This window comes from Phasianus colchicus, chromosome 8 (genome assembly GCF_987193195.1).
Source record: "Phasianus colchicus chromosome 8, bPhaCol1.hap1.1, whole genome shotgun sequence".
In the NCBI taxonomy this organism is placed as follows: Eukaryota; Metazoa; Chordata; class Aves; order Galliformes; family Phasianidae; genus Phasianus; species Phasianus colchicus.
The window spans coordinates 32,428,986-32,454,503 of NC_143443.1; the positions used below are offsets into that span (position 1 = coordinate 32,428,986).

A 25,518-nucleotide genomic window follows, 5' to 3' on the forward strand; every position below is an offset into this window, starting at 1 on the left:
GCATGAAGCCTCGGATGGGCTTCAATCCACATACTCAAAGCTCAGCAGTGTTACTACCAACAAGTTGATGTAATGAAGTATGAGCTAAACGTGAAAATACTGCATTTTGGGACAAGGTTTTCCCTTTCAGAAGCATCTAAAGCATCCATTTGTGGGAATATCCTTTGAAGTGAAACCATAGTAAAATACAAATTTAATAGTATGAGAAACCACGTATATTGTAATAGTAAAATACAAAACAGAGCCTTCCAAACTATACTTAGGATTTGGAGCCAAGCAGGTTAAGAATTTCCAATGGGTGATTGATTATACACCTGTGAGACCATGTGTAGATAATGGAGGGATGGACTTAAAAACACACATCCACAGATTTCCTTCCCTGTGGTGCATGTGAGCTCAGGATGGATTAGAGAACCTCTGCTCAGGTCACGTTGGAATCTCACTGATTTTTCATTGTAAAATCCTCCCAGAGCAGAACAGTTGACTGAGGGAAACCTGTGACTTTGGGAATATTCATACACACTTCACATTCCTGCCCTGGGTTAAACATGCTGCCCTTCGTGGCCTTTTTAGGCCTGATGAGATGCTCTGAACTGCAATTACGTGCAGTCATATCACTACATAATTATACTCCCTTCCTTCCTTTTTATGTATTTTAAACAATTTCAAAGAAACGTCAGGAAAACAAAATCTTTGCTCCTTGGGGAATGCTCTGTGGCGCTGTTCCCTACCAACAGCCACCTGGAGTCAATGTTTTCCTGCAGCATCCACAATGTCTCAGATAATCCCTGAAGGTTGTCTCTTCACAGTGTATTTTCAGTCCTATCTGGTGAGGTGGAGAGGGAAACCCAACATGTTTGGGCATCATGAGTCATCTCCAGCAACTAATTATGTTATCACGGACAATTATACTCGGGGGGCAAAAAAAGAGCAGTCGGAATAAATCATTTCTACAGCCAAGTTTGGGCTTTGGTTCTCGTGATTCAAGATCATAGAATCATAGAAGCGCAGAGATTGAAAAAGACCTCTAAGACCATCAAGCCCATCCCCAACCCGTCCCCACCATGCCCACTGACCATGACACTCAGCGCTGCATTCTCCCTTCAATTTCAATACAGATTTCAATAGAGAAATCATAGGAACGTTGTCCCTATCAAGGTTGGTTTGCATAAAACAAAACCTCCTGACCTCCACCTCTGTCCGTGTGATTTCTGCTGCTTTCCAGGCTCACCCTGCAACACAGAGGATCACCCCATTTCTCAAACAAGTTTGAACATATTCCTTTGCTCTGAGCAAGTTTATCTAGCAGAAAAAGGTGAGACAGCCTTCTTTCCCATTGAAAAGTACAACTGGGAGTGCACATGTATAAAGGTGAAAGGTGATTTTTTTAAGGCAAGCCAGTCCTTCCCCATTGTCATCACAACCTGCTGACCATGCTGGAGGCAGAGGCCTGGAGGAGAGGCTCACTGGCTGGGTTTGCCCATAGAGCTGCACACTGACAGCCAGATGTAACTTTGTGATAAACTAGTAGGAATGTGTCTTAAGAGCACAGTTTTGATGGATACTAATCTGGGGAAATGGACTGCACTGTAGTGTCAGCAACTTTAGGTTACCCTTGCAAAGAGAGGTGGAAATGCTGACGTTTATGCTCTGTGCCTCATGCACTGAATGCAGAAGTTCATTGCCCATAACCACCCCAGTGGCTTTTGCTTCCTGCTCCTGCTGCTCTCGGGGAGCCCTTTTCCCATGACCTCTCACCCCCAGGCACAGTTTCCAAAGCCTTTCTCAAGGCTTGGTTGGAGTTGGAAGGGACCTCTAAAGGCCATCTGGTCCAACCCCCTGCAATGCACAGGGATGCCCACAGCTTCCTCAGGTGCTCAGAGCCCATCCCCTGACCTTGGGTAGCTGCAATGAGAAAGACCGAAAGCCCCTGATCTGCAGGAGCTATCAGGTTGGGATTGCCCCCTGGCTGGGGACCTCTGGCTGCAGCCGGGCAGTTTCCATGCAGTAAGCCTAAAGAACCACAAGGTGATGTACGTAGATATGCATGGTAGCAGTTATAGGAATCACAGCGCTGTGCTGCTGATCCGCTCTGCTGATCAAGGCATGGCCAAGTCTGATTTCATGCTGATATTCAATCCTTTTCAATGCACAGTTGCTTTCTAAGACAGGCTGGGGTCAGGGCTGCCACACCATGGTATTGCTTCCCTTTTGGCACTTCTTTCAGCTGCACAATGGCTCTATGAGAAAATTAGAGAAAGATTTATTCTTCCTTGTGAACTGCTTTCCCATTAAAATATTGGTACAGCTCTCACCAGAATTAATGGAATGTGTATGTTGTAAAGAAATGCGTTATTACTTTTATTTTCCCCATGGTATCCTGGCAACAGACACATTCTTAAAATTCAGATCACTGGTTTCATGTCTTATATATCCTTTGGTGCTGGGTAAAGGATATATCAACCTTCAAAAGCTCTGAACATTTCTTTGCTGTTTTCCCAACTTGCCATTGGGAGTGATGCCTACTTCCCATACATCCCTGGACTGCATCTAGGAGTCCTCTCTCAGTCTTTAATTGAAGACAATGGGATATTTTTTTACAATCATAGGCAAAAAATAATACTGCAGCAGGGTTAGACAAATGTGTCGGGATTTAGTTTCCCATAAATGGTCTGTTAGACTTTAACGATGGATGTTCAGAGCCAGTTTCCCTTTGCCTAACACCATCCTTTTATCCCAAGTGGTACGTCCTTCAGCACCCTAAATAATTCCTTTTTATTTGTGATATTCATGCCCTCCAAGTACTCGTTGAAGGGTATCGTTTCCCTCTTAGTCATCATTTAGCCAAGTGATTCATATTAAGTTCCTTTAATCTTCGCTCATAACTCAGTCTCTTCAGACCCTTAATCATTTTTAATGCTCTTCTATGAATTCCTTCCAATTTGTCTGCATCTCTCTGGCAATGAGGTACCCAGAGTTGAACGCCGTATTTTAGGCGTGATCTCCCCGCAGCACTACAGAAGATGTTACCTCCTGCTACTTTTATCTGCCACTCATTTAACAACATGCTGGAATCACGAAGTAGCCAGGAATCAATTAAAATAGATTTTAAATGGTTCAGCGCTCAAAATTACCATAATGCTTTTGTGGTTCCGCGTGCAACAAGAAGGCTTGGAGCTGGTTGAAGCCTGCTGCTTTGGGAAATATGTGCCTTTAGCTCCATGGGCAGGCAAAGCTTTTCAGCTCAGTGCTCTGTGATCCTCTAAAAGAATACGAACGAGGAGTTGAGATTTAGAAGAAAGTGGAGATGGGTTCCAGTTGGCACCAGAAAGAGCTCACGTGCCGATTTGCGTTGCTCCTCCTCTCAAGCGTGTGGCACCAACCAAGGGCTCTTCACAGCCGTGGTCCATCCATGTAAGCTGGCAGCCAAGAGGCTCAACATTTGGCTGGTTCTGGCTCTTATTTAAATCATTTGTTTTCATGAAGAAAACAAATCTTCCCATGTGCACAGCTCAATTGTTGCCTATTGCTTTTGTGAGTGAGGAGGGAAGAGCGTTGCTTTGTGCTGCAGTAATCTTTTCTCCTCTGCGTCATATATTTAGAATGTCTCCTCTCCAGGAACATTATAAAATCCACATCTTTTACCCCTGTGCCTTTGGCAGGGAATTGTAGGTCACTGGGACATTCTGTGTGCACTCCACTGCCCAGCATTTCTCCTTCCATGTCATGCATTATTATCCTCCAGCTCCTGAATTCAAAATGAAACATTTAAAATTTGATCAGGTACGTGTTCTAACCAATACTTGGATTCTACAGCTCTCTTATTTCCCCATGTTGACCATTCTGCCTCAAGAAAAATCAGATTAACTGTGTTTTATAAGAAGTTATGCATCTTATAAATGTAAGTACGCTTGCATACCCTATTCTTTCCCCCTTTGCCATCTGTTCATGCCTAAAGGCAAGTTCCAACCAAACCCCAACCTTCAACAGCACCTTCAGTATTGAAAAAAGATTGTGGCATGAATCTAATGCACATTTAATAAACATGCAGTCATAGAATCATAGAATTACAGAATATCTTGAGTTGGAAGAGACCTGTAAGGATCCTTGAGTCCAACTCCCAACTCCACACAGGACCACCCAAAAATCAGGCCATGCATTTATGCATGCATGCATCTTAAGAATTATTCACATTCTGAATAAACACTTTATATTGCTTGGGGGAAAAGATAATAATGAAATGAAAAAGACTGTTTCTTTTAGCCGTGATGTGTAAGTATTTCAATTACCAGGGTTGTTTTGTTTGCTGGAGTACTTGGGGATCATGGTCACTCTATGGACATCCATTTGCTGCAGTAGAAATCCTATATATGAAGAGCAAATCCCCTGACTGTATGAGAGGGGATCCAGGAGGTGCTCAGAGCTGGCAAGACGCTGCTCACTGGCTGCACTGAGGTTAGAGGGGCCGAAATGTGGAGCCCAACCACAGGCTGAGGCCTCTCAGTGTTTCTGTAGGCTCTGGTTTCATCCTCAGGCAGCACCCCATGATGGTGCTGGGTGCAGGGAACGGCATGGTCAGTGCAGTTCCCATAGGCCTGAAGTCACGATGAGGTCAGTACATGAGGTCAGACCCTTTAGAAGAGGGTTTGGTTGTGTAACAACAGCTCATGCCATGCTTCCTTCCCTCCAGGCCGGATGAGGAACCCTGACCCCATCCAGCTGCAGGGCGATGCTGCCAGCACACTTTGCTGTGTTTGCCTTTGTTTTGTGTGCACAAATAAAGTCATTTAACTTGCTAGATGTGATGTGAAAAACATTGAGCTGGGTTGGCTGTCTTTACCTTCAAAGTTATGAAAACCATTATTACAAAGATAAACCACATACCTCCTTCTGACACACTGATAAATGTTTTCTCCAAGCGTAATTCTCTCTGCTAATTTCAGAAAAAAATGAATATTCCTTGTGTTTTCTGCCTTTTTTTCTGTCTTTTTTCCCCCTAAGTCAGGCTTCGTTACAGAGCCATTCTGACGTGCAATCATTCTTCCAGTACATCTGCAATGATAAAACTGGTAAACACTTTCTTATCTCATCATTTTTAATGACTGCCGTCACTGCAACAGAATTTTGACTTCAGGGGGAGTGCCAGAGGTGGCAAAAAACAGGGAGGCAGCATTCAGTCTGCATCATACAAAGAAACAGCATGGGAGGGATGAATCCCATGTGTATATTACCTATTCTTACTGCATATTTTTCACTGATGAGTTTATACTCACACAGTTAAAACACTGCCATGCACAGAGCCATTAGGGATCTCCTGTTTTCTCTTTGTGATGATTGCTTCCCCTTTCCTGGTGTTTGAAAGCAGCAGAGCCTCTGTGCTGGTAACATCTTGCTGAATCAGGCACCTTGGTGCAAAGCCAATTTCTCTGACTCCCGTGGTCTCGCATGAGAAATTACTTCTGTTGAATAAGCATTGACCATGTAATATACAGCGCCCATGACTCATGGGGTATTCCAAGAGAGCTTCCAGATATCTTGATACTGCCTCGGTATTTTTACAGCCTGAACGTGTTCCCTTGAGGTTTGTTCATCTCTGTGTTCTTTTTTCTCATCCGCATTTCCAGGGGCAGGAGGGAGCCTCCCCACTGCAGGCAGTTCACCTCATCTGGCACAGTCCCGTCCTTTCCAGTTCACTCACCTGCAAATTGGGAACAATAATCAGCACTTAAGGGAGAGTATTCACACATCTTGCACGAGACTCCTAATGCTGGACTCTCCAGTGGCTCCGCGGAGAGAAATAGCTCCTCATTTAGATGATTTGAATGGCCATCTGATGGGACCTGCTTCTCTCTGCTGATGGTAAGTCCTTAACTCAAGCACTCCAACATCAGACTCTTCAGTCGGTGCCAAACAATGTGAGCATCCTCTCTCATTTCTCATCCTTCAATCACTTCCACGCTCTGCTTTCCACTGATTAACTCAGTGGTCTCCCATGTGTGCAAAGCTGAGCGAGTTGAAGGATGAAGCTCTTACATACCCTCACTGATCAGAGAGGGTGAATGAATTAGTATTTCAGCAGCACTTTAACTGTGCTAAGCACGGTGAAAGTGCTATTAATTATCAATATGGTCAGTCATTACTATTCATTAGTGGTTACAGCAAACTACCAAGAATTGAGCTCTTTGTGTTTCAGGCTTAAGACTGAAACTGTGTGACATTGAGTAGGTCACTTTGCCTCTCCCATCCTTATTCTTCTTGTCATGAGGATATCTGCCCCATTCTTAAAGGTAGTGTGAATCTTAATTAGCTTTGAAAAGAGCTTTGAGAGCTTCTGGTGAAAAAATGAAATATTAAAGTCAAGCTTAACTACGCAGGTTGTATGAAACACGTGGAAGCCCAGGGAGGTGATGCAGTGCCCATCCTGGGAGGTGTTCAGGAACCGTGGAGCTGTGGCACTGAGGGATATGGTTAGCGAGCATGGTGAGGGGTTGGATGGCGGATCTGAAAGGTCTTTTCCACCCTTAATGATTTTCTGACTCTTACCCAGAAGTACTGAGGACAGAAGTGCACACTGAGCCAGCACTCCTCAAAGTGAGAGCAGAGGAGCACCACTGGAGAGATCAGATTTGGAAAACCTGCATCTCTACTGCTTATTTCTTGTCGCGTTGGCAAACTGTCCATTGTTAAACACTACTGGATATTAAGGCATCAAAATATTCACTCTTGACCACAATAATTACAGTTTCTGTTGGTTTCACACAGAAGGACTAGCACAGAAATCAATCTTCACTTCAGAAAATCTTCACTTTGGTCTTCAGAGTCTTTCTGTTGATTATATGAATTAAAATCGTATTACAAATTAGCTTTATGTCCCAGATACTGATGTGCTTTGCTCAAGAACCAAGACTTTCTGCATTTCATCATCATTCTGTTTCAGAATGATTTGGCTTTCCTGGCAATCATGAGGTATGTTTATTTCCCCGGAGCATTTCTGAATTGTAAAATTATCATGTTGGATATGTGCAACTGATGCTGCACTAACTTGCCAAGGTTATATTGTCATATTTACTCACAGTGTTTGGGAACCTGTCCACTTTCCTCCACACCTCTGGGTGTCACGATACCCTCTGGCCATTATTAATTTATTCAATCCATTTTTATACTTAAAACTGTCAGCTTCTGATGGCTTGAAAGCAAGACAAAATAAATTAAAAAAAAATGATTTTGACATAACAATCGTGGGAGGCCTTAGTAGACATTTTATGGAGTGCTGTAAATCAAAGTGGTGAAAAAAAACAGATCAGCAATGCCAGTGTGGAAAGGTGAACAAACAAACTGGAATCCATGTTTTTCTGTAAAACTCAGTTACATGCCATTTATACCCAAGGCTAGTAACATTGTCATAATGGTGCAAAGAACAGGGCTGTGCTGATAGCTCAGTTAATCTCTTATGTAGTTCATGAAGCTCTCCAGGGATCATTGATTGAATTACTGCAGGATCCCATAGTGATACAGCCACATCTTCTTACCATCTTCTTTACATTTACAAATCAGAAATAGAGAAACACACTATTCCAGACTGTCAGGTTCAATCAATTATTCTCCATTTTGAATCTCTCCTAGCTTCTGCCACGAGGTCCTTGTAGATAGCCTTCATCCCACTATAAACCCCAGAAACCACCAGCTGGAAAGCCAAGTCCAAATATCTGAGATGAGTTGCATATCCATACAAATATACTCTTAGTTGAGATGATGTTACCACAAGTGAATATTTTGGGTAACATAGTGACACCACTTAATGCAGATTTTCTGTGAATTTGACCACAAGTTCCCTCCCTCAAAAGTTTACACTGAACAAGTCTACATTAATGCAACATCAGGCTTGACATTTGCCATCTGTTAAACCAGGAAACTCTGAAGTTAAATTCATTGCGAGAACCAATGCTTGGTTGTTCTGCAGTTGCCATCTGTAGTATATCACACCAGTGTTTATTCTGTTAAATTTATGCCTTAGTGTATAAAAATGTCCACCAACTATAAAAGCAAATGAGCAGCGTGACAGGGTCCAGCGTAGGAAGGACAATAACTTTAAAATTATCAGATTTTGCAGACTTAAAAATCTCAAGGTTTAAGCTTACATAAGCTCTTGGTTTTTAAGTTTAAGATATCCATGCTCAGCGTTTGAAATCTTGCAGTATCTTTTTTCCTTCTGACTGCACATTCAGCACTTCGGCTTAACTCTCATTTCAGACTAAGGAGGTACCATATGTTTGAGAGCAATTTGTTGAGAATAGATTATTCTCTCTGCTGTAGAACATACTACTGCTTGGTATTAATTGCTCCTATAGGAGGTTTTTAGGTCAGCGCAGTCTATAGTAGAGTAAAGTCATGCAAAAAGCTTTGGTGCTCAGCTTGACGTGCTGTCAATGCCAAATTCAGCTGTCTCCTGAACAGAAAAAAAATGTTTGAGAAGTGTACAGGGATGCAAAAATCTCTGCACTTGATTATTTACTTGGAGGTGACTATTTTTAAAGAGCACGGGATGACCTAACGATCTGTTTGACTCACTTAAATAGTGCCACGATGCTTTTGCTTCCACAAAATTTTCTGTTCTGATGGGTTGCAATTGCAGGGTGTTGTCCCCTTGAGCACAGCTCCCAGTGACTCATGCCAAGCGACGTGACCTCTGGAACTCACAGACATGGTTCCTGCAGTCATGGAGATCAAAAGAACATCGCAGCCATCCCAGTGCCTCCAGTCTGTGCCAGGCCAAGTGTTTGTGCCTTGCACAGATGGGATGGAGCGATGCAGCCAGTTGGACATACCCCACACCACCTGAGCTGGCTGTGTGCTCTCAGATCCCCCTCTGACACAATGTCTGAGCTTGCACTTCCCCAGGATATGACCACAGCTCTATTTTACAGAGCAGGACCAAAACTGGGGCAATGAAGGTGGTCTGACACATCCAGGCAGCAGCAAAGGTGGCTGCATGCACTGCTGGCACACAACGATGAGCAATCAGAGAGGAAAAGCTCTTTGGATGAGACAACGTAGAACTGTCTTGGAAGTCTGCTGTAACACCATTGCTTTTTTGATTCTGGATCAAAAAAGAGAAATGTCAGTCTGACCCATATGCTAGTATTCACGCCGAACCCCTAAAGACCTGTATACGTGCTGGAAGAAATGCACATATGGTGTCTTCATTCATTGCAGTGCTGATAGGCAGCAGAACTGTCTCGGGAAAGAATTGGGGCTGAGAAGATATTTTTAGTAAGAGAAACGACACTGATCTGTGAAAGGAAATAACCATCGAATCTTTTTTTGCTATGTCAAGGTTACTGTTAACTTAATAATCATTTTCATTTACACTAGTGCAAAGTCATTAATGAGATAAGAGTGTTATTATCCTTTTAATGCTACGTATTTATTAAGAGCATGTACAGTTAAAATTGGTAGTATAACAATGCACTGTAAAGTAGAATGCAATGAATCCCTAAGGAAGAATAATAAAGATTTCTGGCTCTTTTTATTCCTCCCAACAACTCTGCAGTATAAAAAAAGCAAGATAACAATGAAGGCTTGAACTCACTTATCAGAATTTGCAAGTGCTCCAAGTGTTTATCCTCAGTGAGAGCAGGAGGCATCCATTTCTAGCAGATGATTAGGGTCTGCTGCTTTAGCAAGAAACGGCCGTGCTGTTTTTATTTAATTAAACCACTGCTGTCAATTATGACCTGCAAGCGACAGAGAAGTACTGATGCTGAACTTCATGGAGCACCGTGCAGTCACCAGGGCATTGCAAACTCACTCTGTGCACATCTCTTGGAGGTGGGAGGTGTGAAGCAGGATCAACTCTCCATCTTCCAACTTCTTTCAAGGAAATAAAAGCAATACACAGCCAAGATGACAGCACTGACAAAAACATCGCTGTTTGCATCCCAAGCTGCAACATTTGCTTTCCTCTCCAATGCTTTTTGTTTGTCTGTCATTTCCTGTTGACTCAGCAAGTGCTTCCTGTAGCAGGATGCTGCCAGCAATGGGGACTCCCTCCTACTGCTGGTGAGGGGCCCAGGCACAGCCTTGCAGCCACCCCTTCCTCATTCCCCTTCCTGCAACCTCTCCCCATTGGTTCTGCACCCAGTGCTTGTTTTGATCCCTGCACTTCTCTATTTCTGCAGTAGCCAGCCATGTACTCAGCTGTTTCCCCTACAGCTCACAGCAACAGAAAGGTTTGACATTCCCAACACAAAGGGACACAAACAGTCACAGTGTCCCCACCACATGGTTGGAGACTTCCTACTGCCTGTTCTGGTTTCCTTTCCTACTGGTCACAGCTCAGCTGGGGCTCCTGGCACTTTCTGCTGTGGGACAGATGAAAAAAGTGACTTCTAGCCAATTTTTCAGGCAAACACCATTTTGCTCCTCCTGCAACTTTGGGCTGGAACTGAGGAGTGCAGCTTGGTTATCAGCTGCTTCAGATGACCCTTCTCTTCTTCAAAGTCTCCACAAAAAGCGTTAAGGACAACAATAACTGGCCTTATTTGGTCTTAATATGGGGTTAGCAGATTTAGATGCAATCTTTTTATTGGTGATGGGGTCACCATCGCTGGAGGTTTTCAGGACAAAGGCAGATGTCACATTGAGTGACATGGTTTAGCAGTATGTTGGGGATGGGCTGATAGTTGGACTAGATGACCTTAGTGGTCCTTCAATCCTTAATAATTCTATGATTCTCTGACAAAAGTGGCTGAATTCTTTGGAAGATGCAACCAGAGAAGCCCCACTGACCAGTCTCTTTTTTTGGAGTGCAATTTCTCTGTAGGGAACTCTTTCCAGGGGGGTTGAAAGATTTGTCCTAGGGCTGCAATTGAAATGGGACACAGCACCAAGCCAACATTTCAATCACGACTTCATTTTCAGCACTTCAGTTCATACTATTTTCACATGTACCTTAAAAACAGTGATCCAGTAAATAGTTTCTAAATTATACTAATGTTTCTTTTAGGATTCTGAGTAGCTTTCTGATTTTTTTTCCCCATTTCAGGTACTATGCTCATTTTGTATCTGAGATGTTACTTAGAATAATAATAATAATAATATGAACACAAGAAAACAGAGGTGAAAGAGCTAAAATTGCACAATTATTTTGTACCCCAGATGCCTTTACCTTTTCCTGACTTTTCGAATTTTCTCATCTCTTCGTATTACGGATTTAGCTTTCATCCATCTAGTAGAATCAACAATCTTTTGTATAAGTTCTTTTCAGGGTAAGCCATTTTTGTGATAAGAACTGAAATGGAATGAAGAGAAGATTTGGATTATATTTCTGTGTGCCTGGACTATTGATCTGCTAGTCCAGGAAATGAAAAGTATAATGAAATGAGCGTTATTTATAAATTTGGCCTGGAGAGGGGGTCGGGATGAAGCCAAACACAGGCCAGTAATATGATTCTGCTGGAACTCCAGCCATCTCAGAAAATCAAGTTCAGCTGTCAGTAGGACATAAGTTTTGCTTCTGGAACCACAGGGGACCAGGTTTTCTTTGTAATTTACATCTCTGGGGTTACATACATGGTGTAGAGAGGTGGTCACAGAATCACAGGATGGCTTGGATTGGAAGGGACCTCAAGAATCTAAAAGCTCCAACCTGCCATGCCACATGCAGGGCCACCCACTTCCACATTTAATAGTAGACCAGGCTGCCCAGGGCCCCATCCAATCTGGCCTTGAACATCTCCAGGGACGGGCATCCACAACCTCTCTGGGCAGCTGTTCCAGCACCTCACCACTCTCACAGTGAAGAATTTCCCCTTGACCTCCAACCTAAATCTTCCCTCTTTCAACTTAAAACCATTTCCCCTTGTCCTGCTGTTATCTACACTTTCAAAGAATTGAAAGAATGGTGCTGCATTCTGGCTTGCAAGGGTCAATTCTTGCCTTGCACACATTCCAAAATCCAGTTTTGATTCCTGTTATTCGACCAGGCCCTTTCCCTCAAGGAAGGTGGAGATGGTGGTATAAATCATGAGGCAGATTGGTCTGAGGGAAATCAGTAATTCTTATCTTCCAAGTCCGCCTCCTCTCATCAATATAACTTTGTGCCATAGGTCTTCAAGGTCTGCTGTACTTCCCCTGTGCATTGAGCCATCCCCACAGTCTAGCCAATGGTTATTTTTATTGCGCACTCTGACAGAACGGAACTGTGCAAGAACCATCCATTTTTAACCTCAGGAAGCTCTTCATTAAGCAACAAATAACTCTCAGCCCCTACTTGGTGTTTATCACACAACATGCCTGCCTGCCTTCCTCCTTTCCCAGCCCGGTGTGGCAGTTCCGCTCAGCTGACAGAACCAATGCATGCCTAATAACTGTAAATTACATTATGCCTTCTGATCCTCTGACTTCAGTATGGAAAAAACAGCAGCATTTTTATCCTCAGTGAATATAGATCAAAATCTTCTGCTATCTCACCAGTATTTTCAGATGTTACTGAGCTGTACACCACAGGACCAGTTCCCAGTACTACCATGAAGAAATAGTTTTATGGCTCCAACACCACCACCTTTGCTAATGGCATTTCCACACCAGAAGGTGTTGGCCAAAATAACAAGCAGTACTTTCTGCTAGCACTCGTGCTTTGCTCCTGGCTGTGTCCCACCAGGGTGCCCAGTGGCCATGGTGCCCTGAGCCTTGGGGACCTTCACTTGGGAGCCCCCAGTCCCTTCACAAATCCTTCCTGCCCCTGAGGCAAGTGATTTCCCAACTCTCTGAAACGTGCATTATTAATTTTCAAGACACACGGTGTCTAAAAGCCAACCACCACACTGGGAAGCATGTCATAAAACAAATATTCCTTTCCTGCTGAAATGCATTATTAAAGCCTCTACGCCATAAATCCCAAGTAGATAACACTCTCCATGGCACCTTGTAAAATAAGCAATTTTCTGCTACCAAGGAAACAAATTCTTTTTCTCAGTCATATCTAAACTCCACCAACATGGTGACAGACATAACATTGCTTCTGAGTTTGTTTCTGACAGCCTCATACATTTTTAACTCAGTCAGCAAGAATAAATGCATGAAGCTTTTCACTTAAAAGAGTTCTGGAGCAAAATAGACTTTCTGGGACCTGGATCACCCTTGTCTATACCAGACTTTATTCCCTAACATTTCCCCCCATTTCTACTATTGCTTCATTGCAACAGAAGGTATAACTTGAGCTGAGATCAGAAGTTTGCAAATCTGAGAGCTGCCTTTTGCAGGAGGCAGTGAGGATAGGATTAGAAAGATACATAAACAGCTCAGACTCCAAGAAATAGGCTTTTTCACTGATAGAACACATCAGCACAAAGGTGACAGTGTAGTATATCCTGTGGTAGACAGCGTTGGGGCAGAAAGAGCTTCTGCCTGCTCAGACTGTCCACACATAGGATACCATAACACAAGAGCATCTGACATCAGCAGATACAACAGTATTCTTGGAAAATTCTCACTCCACTGTTAACACATGAGAAAAGCGAGCTGCAGGACACAGCCCTATATTGTGTGGCTTCCATAGCTTTTACTAGTAAAGGTGTGGAACAGGACCAGAATAAGTGCAGTTTTATAGCAACAATCCGAGATAACACATCAATTCTTACTACATCTGCTAAGTTCCTAATGAAACTGACACTATTTTGATTTGATAAGCTGCTAGCTTTGTTGTTTCTTCTTTTCTTTTTTCAACAGCACCACAATAGTATTTCTTGATTATAATTGCATCAGCAAATGCTAACTTTTTGTTTTATTTTGGAATAAAAAAGAAATGAAGAAATTCCAATATTTGCCTACAAAGTGAAGCTGCAGGCAGGGAAACGGTCTGAGCAGTTTGGTTTCAAGCACAGAGGATTTATCAAAGATGGAACAGAGTCAAAAGGGTGGGAAGAATTCAGTGACAGGATCACACCTTAGCATCATACACATATCTTTTACTCCCTAGCAACTCAAAAAGAAGTGATCTGCAGGTTACCATAAACACCTTACGAACATTGGTGTGCTATCTACAAAAGAATGCCAGGCAGGGCTGTGTTTCCACCCCTGGAGCAGTCAGTTCCAGATGTACCCCTCTCAAAGAAGGCAAGTTGGCACTATCAGTTGTAGCATAGTGCTTGGCTGCCCTCAGCTCCAGTTTGTATTGAACTTCTAGTACATCTGATACCACAGCACTTAGCAGTGCCATGACTCCATTCAGACCACAATAGTCCACTGACAGCCTCCAACCTCCCTTGGGCTGGCCATACAGGACTACTGAAGAGTCTTAATCATTACTTCTTGGTTCTACAGTTGAAGAACCAGTTGCCTCCCATTGACAGGGTGATGCCATAAAACTTATCAACCCTGTCATCAAAAGAGTATCTTCATCACTGGGTCTGAAGAAGCACATGAGGGACTGTGGTACCACAGAGAGGGGAAGGACACTGTCCAAGTAGCTAGAGCAAGGCAGTGAAGCATGCTAGGTCTCAGGACTGACCTCTCTCTAGTGCTGTTTTTCCTCTGATAAAACTTGTAACAGTCTACTTCCCTTCTCACTGGGGATGAAGAAACCCAGACCCTATGCTCTTGAGAAAGGGCCACAGTGTCACTCAGTCCTGCTATGAAAACCAATTAAAATTCCTTCATCGAAAAACTAATTTTTTTTATTTTTATTTTTTTTCCAAAGAGAGCTATTATAAATAATAGCAAGGGAAAACAAAGTATTCAATTTGTCCAAATGCTTTGACAACGCCGCGTTTCATCCTTGCATAAATATTGCTCCTGTAACATGGCCAAGGAATGGCCTTGAGCGTCCGCAGTGCAAAACACAGATCTGCTCCCATCCAAGTCCATGAGACCTCTATATAACTCGTGTTTATGGCTGGCATTCCAGCTCTTGGAAAACAGTCCAGCAGCACTTCCTGACAGGGAAACCAAACTGCCATGTCCCAAACTCCTCTGTAGCATTTCAAGAGTGGCCAAGGCTTTTTTGCAGGGAGAAGTACTTTCTGCACACAAACTAACAAAGCTGGAGAGAGAGGACAAGCTTTTCAAATAAGCCATTCCTTTCAGTGCGTCTGGCCTTGCGTGCCTGGATGCTTATCTGTTGTCTTACGCTGATCCTACATAAGATAAACTTTCTGCTCCTAAAAGCTATTGCCTCACTTGAACCCTAGATGATCATGCTTGAAATACCACGGCTGAGAGAAAAAGAAGGGAATCTGTTTAAACAAAGAGAGTAACTTTATACAAAATTATGGGAAATACAATGGCTCTACTGCATCACCTGGCTGTAGTCTTCACTTCAGATTCTCCAGCCTGCATGCGAGTGATGGAGAGGTGTTGGAACAGGGCACCCAGGGAGGTGGTTGGGTCACCATCCCAGGAGGTGCCCAAGAAGAGGGCAGATGTCCCATTGAGTGACATGGTTTAGTGCGTGGTGGTGATGGGTCAATGGTTCTTAGCAGTCTTTCCAATCTTAACGATTCTCTGATGGAGGGAAACTCCAGGAAATGTCCAATAAGAAGTGGTATCCATAAGGAGGTGCCTCAGCTTTGAAGTTTCCATGGGAGATTTGATTTCTGTGTCTCACTCGATATGATCTCTGGCTGCTAGGCTCAAGCCTTTCTATGATGGTTCTAGAAACACTTTAAGTGAAGGTTCAAGCAGCACTTGTGAAAACTGATGCAAAACTAAATAAAACCCACATGGTGCTGGAAAACACAGGTTGAAGCTTGAAAACCTGCAGGCATTTAATGATTCTGCCATTTCATAACCCAAGAGTTTCAGATTAGCAGATAAAATTAGAGATGGAGTTAAAAATCTCTTTGCACTAGCTCTTTGATTTTGATGGAGTGTGGACCCAGACTAGACTTTTCATTTCAAGCCAGTGCTTAGTTACCATGTTAACTCTAATCTAAAGTTTGGGAAGTCACCCACAGGAAGAGCTGCCAAAGAGCTACCTTACTTCCCAAGTGGAGCTTCTTCTTTCTACACACCCACAGACTAAGAGGAAAACCTCCAATAAAGCACAGATATCTTGTAGCTGAGATTCTTGAGTGTGCACTGCATAACTTGGACAGTTCTCCAGCTTGTTTCTGCTTTAGAAGGGTGCATGCAGGCTGTTCATCATACCTATAGATATCTGCAGATGGTTTTGTGCTCGTAAACTCCTGAATATAGGAAGCTTCTGAACATGCCTGCTTGATACCAAGGAAAATGCTGGGAGCACTATCTGCCGAGGGATGTGTAGAAGTTCTGTTATAGCCAATGCTGTTAATATGTCTGAGAAATAAATTAATAGATATTTTAATGAGCAAAGTTGACATTACTGCATCTTCCTGCATAGAAAAGTCTGCAGGCGTATAACACTTATTTTTCAACTCCCCGTTGTCCAGCTATAGGAAGAAAAAATTCACATACTTACAGCTCACTATAATGCCAGGTATACAACTCCTGACTTATTTAGAAATTCTGGTAATCAAACCTACATCAGAGAGATAGATGAAGGGAAAGGGAGAGAGAGAGAGCTATTCATAGCCATAACCCACAGGAAACATGTGCTTGCAAGAGAAGATTTAATCTTAAAAGACATGGTAGTTAAAATGCCCACCTACTTCTTTGATTTCACGTGCAACCCAGCCTCACTGGTGTGTGCCATGTCATTCCAAAGAATCGCTTCCCAAAAGCCAAAGAGGAGGATTTCATAGCTGCTATTCTTGAACTGGCTTCCTATTGTAGTCCCTGTTTTCCGCAGGAGCTGGAGAGTGAACACAGGTCTCCATTGCACAATTGCTTCCATGATTCATGCGTATAATTTTCTGATGTCAACTATAGTTCAAGGAAATAAGAAAATTGAAATTGTCTGGTTAAAGGAGTTAACTTTTCTCAGGTTAAAGCAATCTGCAAGTAATGTCGCTGTATGAATTAAAAGGCTCTTATCCATATACAATAGGCTAGGGCAAGAGGATAAAAACCAGCATGAGCTCTGAATCCTGTATCTATCTAAGCAGTTCTGTGTCTCACCAGTGGCTTTTCTATTTAGCTTTACTCCTCACCATCCCCTGTGGGCAGATGCATCACCACTGACCACTTAAAATTAGCACTCGTGGAGGAATGAGGTGACAGAAAATGCAGAAGTTTCATAACAGAAGTTGTGAAATTGAAGCTTGTCCTTATTCTAGCACTGGAGGCAGGCAGAAAGATGGTATGATTAATGAAAGACACAGCCTGATTACTTGCGACTTCAGGATCCTTTTCAAAAGTTCACATGGGTTGCAAATGGTCACTGTTCTACCCTTCCAAGATTTAACCATGTTTACCACCCCAAGGTCTTCCTCTCAGTCATTTATTGCTTTCTGGACAACACTAAACAAAATATTTTGGAAAGAACTGAAATTATTGGCAACACAAATGGGGAAAAAAAAAAATGGAAACAGAGCCTGAACTTCAGGTGCTTGGACACTGATATTTTATTTCTGAGTGTGTGAGGAACAGAGGCATGGACATTGCTAAGACTGTCTACACTAGAGAGAGGTATAGGATTTTCCTCTGCCCTGTATGAGCGTGCCTACCTTAGCAAAACCTCAAGCTCTGCTCCACAGATGAGCCCACTACTATACATCTGACATCTCTGCCATTAAAAGCATTTGCTGGTAAAAGCTAGCAAATGAGCCAATGAGCTTTAAGTGTGGACGAGCTCCAAGTTATTGATAGGCATCACTATATCCAACCACTGGATCTAGTCTAATTATTCTGTTCTTCAAGGTCAGGAAATGGTGAAACAGTGAAACTGTTGCAGAAAAGCATGTTTTATATAATGCTCCTCTCAGCTGTGAACCAAGAACTCTGAGAGTAGCCTGGAGGAGATCAGTGTCTTTCATCCACTTCCAAGAAAGTCTGGAAACACTCACACTTAAGCTTGCTAAGTATGCTCTAACCTTTCCTCCTTTTTCATTCCATTGCTGTGGTCTCTCCACATGCGACTCCTTCCTGTTTATTAGTTTGCTTTCTTGTATTAAGAGATGAGAATTGCTGAGATGCTTCCCTCAGCCTCTCATGGAGTTGCTATGAGCAGGAGTACATTGCTCTGAACTTCAACTTGCTTCACAATTTCTCAATAGATGTGAAATCCTCTGATGTCACCTTTACTGCCTATACCTGCTGCCCTGTGAGCAGGATCCTCACTTCACTTGCTTCTCTTCTCTGGTATTTGCTGTCTTCAAACATTTTAATGAAAAGGTGCTTAATCTTAATAAAGCCATGAATTGCTAAGTCCATAGGTTTATAACTGGAAAACAGGAAGACAGGGAAGAGAAGATTTCACTTTATGAGAAGTACCTGAGCAGGGTAGGACCCAGTGCTGAGCTGGTACTGCAGCTCCATCCCATCACCACAGCTGGCCAGACTCCACACAACACACCAAAGAGAATCCATCCTCAGGTAGCATCTCCCCACCAGGCTAGCAGAAGTAAAATTTAATTAAAGGATGACAGCTTATTTGATTGCTGAGCTGTAACTGGATGTGTAAGAGGTGCATCACTTTGCATTTTGAGTTACCAACTTTTATAGAGCCGCTGCTCCTGGTTAAGCAGCTTATAAGCACACTGGCATTATTATTGTCAATGCATTTCAATTCCACTCACAACATTTTCTGCACATTTATGCACAGACAGGGACACTGCCCTGAAGCACTCTTCACAGGAGAAGGGCACAGGAAGCCAAAATGGTGACAGGCAGAAGGAGAAAGTTTTTCCCTAGGAAACCAAGCAAAAAGTGATCATGTCATATACCCTGTAATTAGCAGCACTGGGGTGTGCTTGTTGTTTCTGCAGGCTGGATTTGTCCAGCAGCTGGGAAAGTAAAAGCTCACAACAGGAATTATAGAATCATTGAGGTTGGAAAAGACTATTAAGATCACCAACTCCAACCCATCCCACCAAGCCCACTGACCACATCCCTCAGTACCACATCTCCACAGTTCCTGAACACCTCCAGGGAGGGGGGGGACCCTGCCACCTCCCTGTGTGGCCTGTTCTAAGCATTACCACTCTGAGAAGAAATTGTTCCTGATATCCAAATTGAAGGACAGGAGAACCCGCTCTGATGCTGCCCAGCTGCCCATTGGCAGTGCCTGCATGAGGCATCTGAATCCCAAAGGAAGAAAATGAAGGGTACCCACTTTGGGCAGCTCCAGCACTCAGCTTCTTTTGGTGCCAGGGGCATTGAGTCCTTTGTTTGCCATGGGAAGCCCCAAGAGCTGGATGTGTCTATGGGAAACTGTGCTTGCTATGGAAAACCAAAAGCCAGGAGGGGCCAATCTCCTGCTGCTACCCAAGCACCTCCAAGGCCACCCTGGGCAGTAGGATTTGGCTTTGAGCAGAGCTGGGCTCTCCAACAGCAAGCCAGCCTATAATTAAAGACCTGCCATTTTCTACTTTCCTACACATAAAACATCTGTAAGCATAATTATAGTGCACCATTTAAACAGCTTAATACGAGGCAGGCGCTCTTCTTTGCTGAGAGATGCCTTTTAGCAGCCTGTTGTACAGTTGGATTTACAGATAAGGCCAGAAGTGCACCTAATTATCTCTCTGCTGGCAGCTGCTATACTTAAACTTACATTTTCATAGCAACACGTGGGGCTTTTTGTTCTGCCTCATGATGACTCCTATTCCCTATTAATGCTTAATTCTCCATGCACCAATTTAAAAAGTAGGGATACAGACCTGAGCCAGGGCTCCCACTAGCCAATTAACTGCAAATGACATGAGGGAGCCTGGTGCCTTGTCCTTACACATTCCCACCTCATTACTTTGAACGGTGCTGATGGCACTCTTTGTTAGCTGAGAAGGATGTTTAATATCTCTGTAGCAGATTTTTACTGAAAAACACACTGCTTGCACAGATCATGATATCTGTAGTGTAGTAAAGGGTACTGGGAAGGAGAATGAGTACAGTTCATGGCCAGAGCTCAGCTCACAATTCTACAGCCTTCAGCATCTCAGCCATGCCTTTCCTGAAGTGAGGAAACCAATGTTTCTCAGGATAAGAGACTGTTTTTAATCTCAAATTGAAAGATCAGACAGATCATAGACTCATAGAATGGCTTGGGTTGGAAGGGAGCTTCAAGCCCGAACAGATCCATGCCCTGCTGTGAGCTGGTTGCTCCCTACCAGCTCAGTTTGCCCAAGGCCCATCCACAGCCTTGGGCACCTCCAGAGTTAAGGCACCCACAGCTTCTCTGTTCCAGCATGTCATCATGAAATATATGGGATAAACTGGGTGATCCCATAAAGGTGGGAGGATCTGGAGTTTCTTCCTTTGCTGGAGAAGGTGCTGATCAGCACAACAGTAAAAAGCAGAACTGTGAGAGTTTCGGTCTTCACAAAGTCTGAGGGTTTTTTGTTTTTGTTTTTGTTTGTTTTGTTGCTTTTTTTTTGCATGGGAAACAGACAGAAAGAGAAGAGCAGCTGTCTGAATGAGAAACTGGCCAGGAATAGCAAATTTTGTGAATAAACTTCAGTCATGCAGGAAGAGGTCAAATCTGGGCTGGGGGAGAGGATTCAAAGAGAATTAAGTTTCAAGATGCTAGATGCTAATGTGCTTGAGAGCGGAGAAAGAGAAATGAAGAAATCAACGCTTGTAAAATTAAAATGAAATATTACAGAAAGCAATTGCAAAAAGCAATTGCAAGAGCAAAATGAAAACTTGCAGAGAGAGAGAGAGAGGGAGATAACAAATGAGCAGAGGAGCTAGGCTGCTCTGTGCGGCTTCTGCTCTCCTGTTTGCCTGCCAAGTGGTGACTGCTAGAGGAGCAAACATGAGCATTGCTGTTCCCCAAGCAGATGGGCACATCGCAGCACACTGCACTCAGGCAGCATAGGAGCTTTGGTTTGGATTTGTGGGGTTTTTTTTTCCCCTATCTCTCATGATAAGAACCCTCGGTAGCTGCTGGTCCCCTGGGTGACTGTGCAAGCTTCCTGTGACGAGTCCTCTCTTGCATCTACTTTCCTTCATCAGAAAAAAATACTCATCACCATGAGATTGTGCAATTTTGTAAGCCAGCTGCCAGAAAAGCTGCTTCTGACCTGCCCACAGATGATCTCTGGAGCCATCCTTCAGGTCTCATTCAGGCTACAACATGGTGACTGTCTCATAGGTATAGAAGCATGAAATAGAATCACAGAACGGCTTGGGTTGGAAGGGACCTCAAAGATCATGAATCTCCAACCCCCTGCCACATGCAGGGCCACCAACCTCCATATCTAATACTAGACCAGGCTGCCCAGGGCCCCATCCAACCTGGCCTTGAACACCTCCAGGGATGGATGGGGCATCCACAGCCTCTCTGGGCAGCCTCCAGCACCTCACCACTCTCTCTGTGAAGAACTTTCACTTGATATCCAACCAAAATCTTTTCTTCTTTAACTTAAAACCATTTCCTTCATCCTCACCCATGAAAGCCTGAGGGCGTACATTCAGGATGACTTTGTTCCCTAGAATTTTGGATGTTAGAACTTGCATCCCAGTAGTCTTACTAAGAAGATTCCTGTACAGCCATGCGTGAAGTAAATACATATTTATTGAATTTCACCCAAAGATTTGGACTATCAGAAATGACACTCTCCTCCTTCCAACAGTGAAACAGTCTTAAATGCATTCTTCCAAATAGAAGAATTATACAGAGACTGTATTTTCATACCTATTGAACTGGGAAGGTTATTCATCCAATTATTTTTTGCCTGTAAGACCAGTGAAAACTAGAGAGCACATGCTACCAGAGTTATACAGATGAATGTATGCATTTTTACATAGATTCTTTCTGGAAACATATGGTTAGGAAGACAAGCTCCCAAGCAATTTGAAAGTCTGTATTAAAATAAATAACATAAATAAGACGTGCCTAATCTCTGGCTGGATTCCTATCAGACCTGAGTTCTGTTGTGGTTCAAGCCACAGGAAAAACAACTTTTTTTTTTTTTTTTTTTTTAAATAAGCCTACATCTTTCTCTCCTACTATAAATGGAACTAAAATATTTTTAAAATCAACTTTTCTTCTTACTAATTTATTAAATATTAATTTTCTCTGACGGTATTTTTCTGTGTCAGTTGACCCACAATAAAACAGGATATCCTGCAGGTGAGAATCCAGTTGCTGTCCCCACCTGACAGTTTCAGCATAGATCTGAACATTAAGTGGTCTGAGTCTGCCTCTGCACTGCTGCTGCCACACTGTGTGACCATACATAAGTCAATCTCCAAAACTCCTAATTGAAAAATGAAGATAGTTCCCTCCTAGCTCACAGCAAGTTATGATCTCTAACCAAATAGAGTGAGAAGATATCACTTTGAACAACAAAGAGGTACCATAAAAGAACAAATTCCATTCCTCAGACTCAGGGAAAACTCAGTATTGACCTCAATATCTAAGAAACACAGAAAGGAAATTTCTGTTTGCAAAAGCAGAGAACTGCACACATGTCAGCAGATGATATAGGCTCATAAAATGCTGATTATTTTTCAAGGATCTGAAGAGAATATCCTCCGCAGATACTTTGTGTTCCATGATTCACATTTTAAAAGGCTTATTCACAAGCCTTGAAAAGCAAATTTGGGCTACTTGCATGGCTTCATTCAGCTACATATGAAAAAAGAATTCTCATCTATCAGTCTGTCTTAGCTGCCTTTGATCCAGAAACTGCAGTGATCCATAAGGTGTGCCACCTACATGCTGCTGCAGTAGGAGCAGTGCTCCATTTTGCTTAGGAAAAGAGCTGACCTTAGATGGACTTCGCTAGTATGTGCATTGAAATCAGTTATGCATGCTTTATAAAAGGAAGCTGGAGAATAGGAACAGCTTGGGAAGAATTGCTTGAGGACTCTGACCTATCCAGGTTAATTGTGGCTGCAAGAAATATTTATGCTATTTGGCAATAGCTTATTACAAAAATCCTTCTCTGTAACTTTGACCTTATGTAGAAACTGCTCAGTAGGATATTGTATCAGGAAACAGTAATACTGAATACAAATTGCCTCTGAATTGCAGATGTTATTAGAAAGGAAATCACATCATTATATGTGATTCTACTATGAAGCAATGGATTGTGTTTCCTCAGTCAATTATCCCTCTGGGAAGTAATCATCACGGCTCACACACATGGTCACCAGTCTCACTGCCTGATGGCTGAAGGATGAGCTCCAGCACCAAAAGTACTGCCAGCATGGGGAATCATAGGATCACCAAGGTTGGAAAGGACCTCCAAGATGATCCACCTATCACCAATGTTTCCTACTGTATGGCAAAAGAAAGCAATAACTAAGCCTTCCAGCAGGATGCAAACCCCCCACAGACCAACAGCAGGTAAAAAAGAAGGAAAATTGACTCACCCCTTCCAACAACCAGCAATAGTTCAAGAAGAGCACGTCTCTATCCAAAAAGACACTACACCCTCAGCTGCTGACCCTTAAATGAGGGTGAGGAGGGAGGGATCTTTGCTCCACCTCTTGCACTCACTTAGGTGCATTGCTTGCACCTGAGCCCCCTGTGTTAGCCTGGTGCTCAATGATAGGTTCAGGCTGTGACCTGGCAATTCTGCTGCACCCACTAAACCATGTCCTTCAGTACAGCATCTAACCATTCCTTGACACCTCCAGAGTTGGTGACTCCACCACTCCCTGAGCAGCCCACCCCAGCTCCTGAGCTCCTTTTTGGAGAAGTTGTTTTTCCTCTCTTCCCATCTGAATCTCCCCTGGCAAAATATGAGGCCATAGATCCCTCTTGGCAAAAGTACAGTCATTCCCCTTCATGGTCAGTCCAGAGAGATTTCATTCATGACCACACGTTTCACATTAGGTATTGGGAGTTATTGGATTACAGCTCTGCAGTGTGAAGGGTCAGCCACAGAGTGGACTCTGAGCAACTCTGCTTTTGTTACATGTCTGTGTAAGGATGGGTAACCAGATAATTACTACATGTGCTGGTTTCCTACCAATTTCTATTCTTGCAATTCAAAGATCTGTCTGGCTTACAGCAATATTCCAGTGCTCTTGAGAAAGCTCTTAAATAAGCCCTTTCTCTACAGTGCATCTAATATTTCCATGCAATTTTCCTTTGAGTCTGAAATGTTCTGTGGCTGTGGAGGTTTTCTTGGAAAGCTGAAGGGGAAAGTAAATTTAATTGGACTGTCTCTTAGTTACCTGACCTTTCACAGTCTGTGTACATGGGGTCTTTCCAATGCTCCAGAATCCTAATTAGCTTCTGCTGTCATAATTACCTTTTTTTCTTCCTCAATCCTCCAACAAACTCCTTGGTTGCACTGAGGACCACAAAAAAAATATTAAAAGAGTGGAGATTTTCATTCAAAGTCCAACTGCTGACTTCGTTCTAGCCCAGTATTAAAATAAAAATTTGGAAAATTAAACTCAAAAACTGAAAGCATCATAACTTTTCCATGCATATTCTTTTTATTCTTCTGGCATGGCGTGGATGTCCTATGCGCATCTTTTGTTTTTCAGAATTATTGTTATTATGGAAACAGATCAAAAGGAGTTTTTTAAATTCTTATCTATGCGTGCAGTCATCGTTTATCACATACTCCAATGGCCTCTGTTGTAGCCTGGGCTTAAGCTCTACAAAGGGCAAAACTCATTAATTTTTGACTTAACTGTGCCTTTTATCTTGCTAGAGTTCACAAGCTATTTATTCCTTTCTGAGATAGCTTCCTATGAGAAAGCAGGATTTTTTCCTTAGAATTTAAACTCCAGTTCCAGCTATAGACAGTTTTATTTCATATGGTAAATTGTCACAATCAAAGGCAGAATCTCTGCTGAACAGGTCGTAAAACATCTGGCTCTTTTCTTTCCATGTTTGAGTCTAATTATCTTGCTGCAGATCATGATTGCTACGTATGAAATTAAGCTTCCCAACCTCAGCCGTCTCGGAGAGTTTGGGGTTTTGTTTTTAGCCCCTTTGTAGCTATTTTCCCAAAGCCTTAAATCATGTTGAAATGGAAACAGTAAAAATATGTGCCCAAAGAGCAGTCCACATGTGCTGGCACTTTGAAACACCACCACAGGAATTTCTTGCTGTGTGTTACAAGAACTGGTCTCTTTGTGCAGAGACTGAGGGCTGCAAAGGACTCCGGTATTTCAAGGAGGAATGGAAAAGCTGCATTCAAGGGCAGAGCTTTGGAAGCAACCACTCTGCACCAAGTGATGGAGGAGTACTCATGTCAACCTGTATTCTCACACTCTTCAGATCAAAAGGGTGTAGGAATGATGTGGCTGATCTGCCACATCCATGGCCATGGTCACAGAGACTTTGAAAGAGCAGCTCTGATTCCCTGCCCTCTGTCCTCTGTGTGTCACCCACATCCAGCCCTGCAAAGTGATCCCCACAGGTCTCTCAGGTCAGATCTCAGTGTCTCTGCGGTTTGCTCCTCGTCCACAAAATGAGCACAAGCAGCGATGTGACAAGAAATATATTAGGAGTCTGTGGCACTGAGG

General features: G+C 43.0%; 2 long non-coding RNA genes across 3 annotated transcripts; both read right to left on the bottom strand.

Annotated features, from left to right (window-relative positions):
• Nucleotides 1–1,107: 1,107 nt before the first annotated feature.
• On the bottom strand, nt 1,108–10,324 carry LOC149917125 (uncharacterized). Its single transcript, XR_016468596.1, has 4 exons — nt 9,590–10,324; nt 5,274–5,698; nt 3,135–3,748; nt 1,108–2,240 (listed from the first exon to the last, which is right to left on the bottom strand). It is a non-coding gene; the product is annotated as an uncharacterized LOC149917125 (long non-coding RNA).
• A 3,809-nt stretch (nt 10,325–14,133) lies between these two features.
• Nucleotides 14,134–23,477, bottom strand: LOC116231472 (uncharacterized). 2 transcript variants are annotated; one of them, XR_004167469.2, is made up of 4 exons: nt 23,401–23,477; nt 18,352–18,472; nt 16,629–16,842; nt 14,134–16,296 (listed from the first exon to the last, which is right to left on the bottom strand). It is a non-coding gene; the product is annotated as an uncharacterized LOC116231472 (long non-coding RNA). The 2 variants fall into 2 exon arrangements; XR_004167470.2 differs by having other exon boundaries at nt 16,625–16,842.
• Between the last annotated feature and the right edge of the window lie 2,041 nt (nt 23,478–25,518).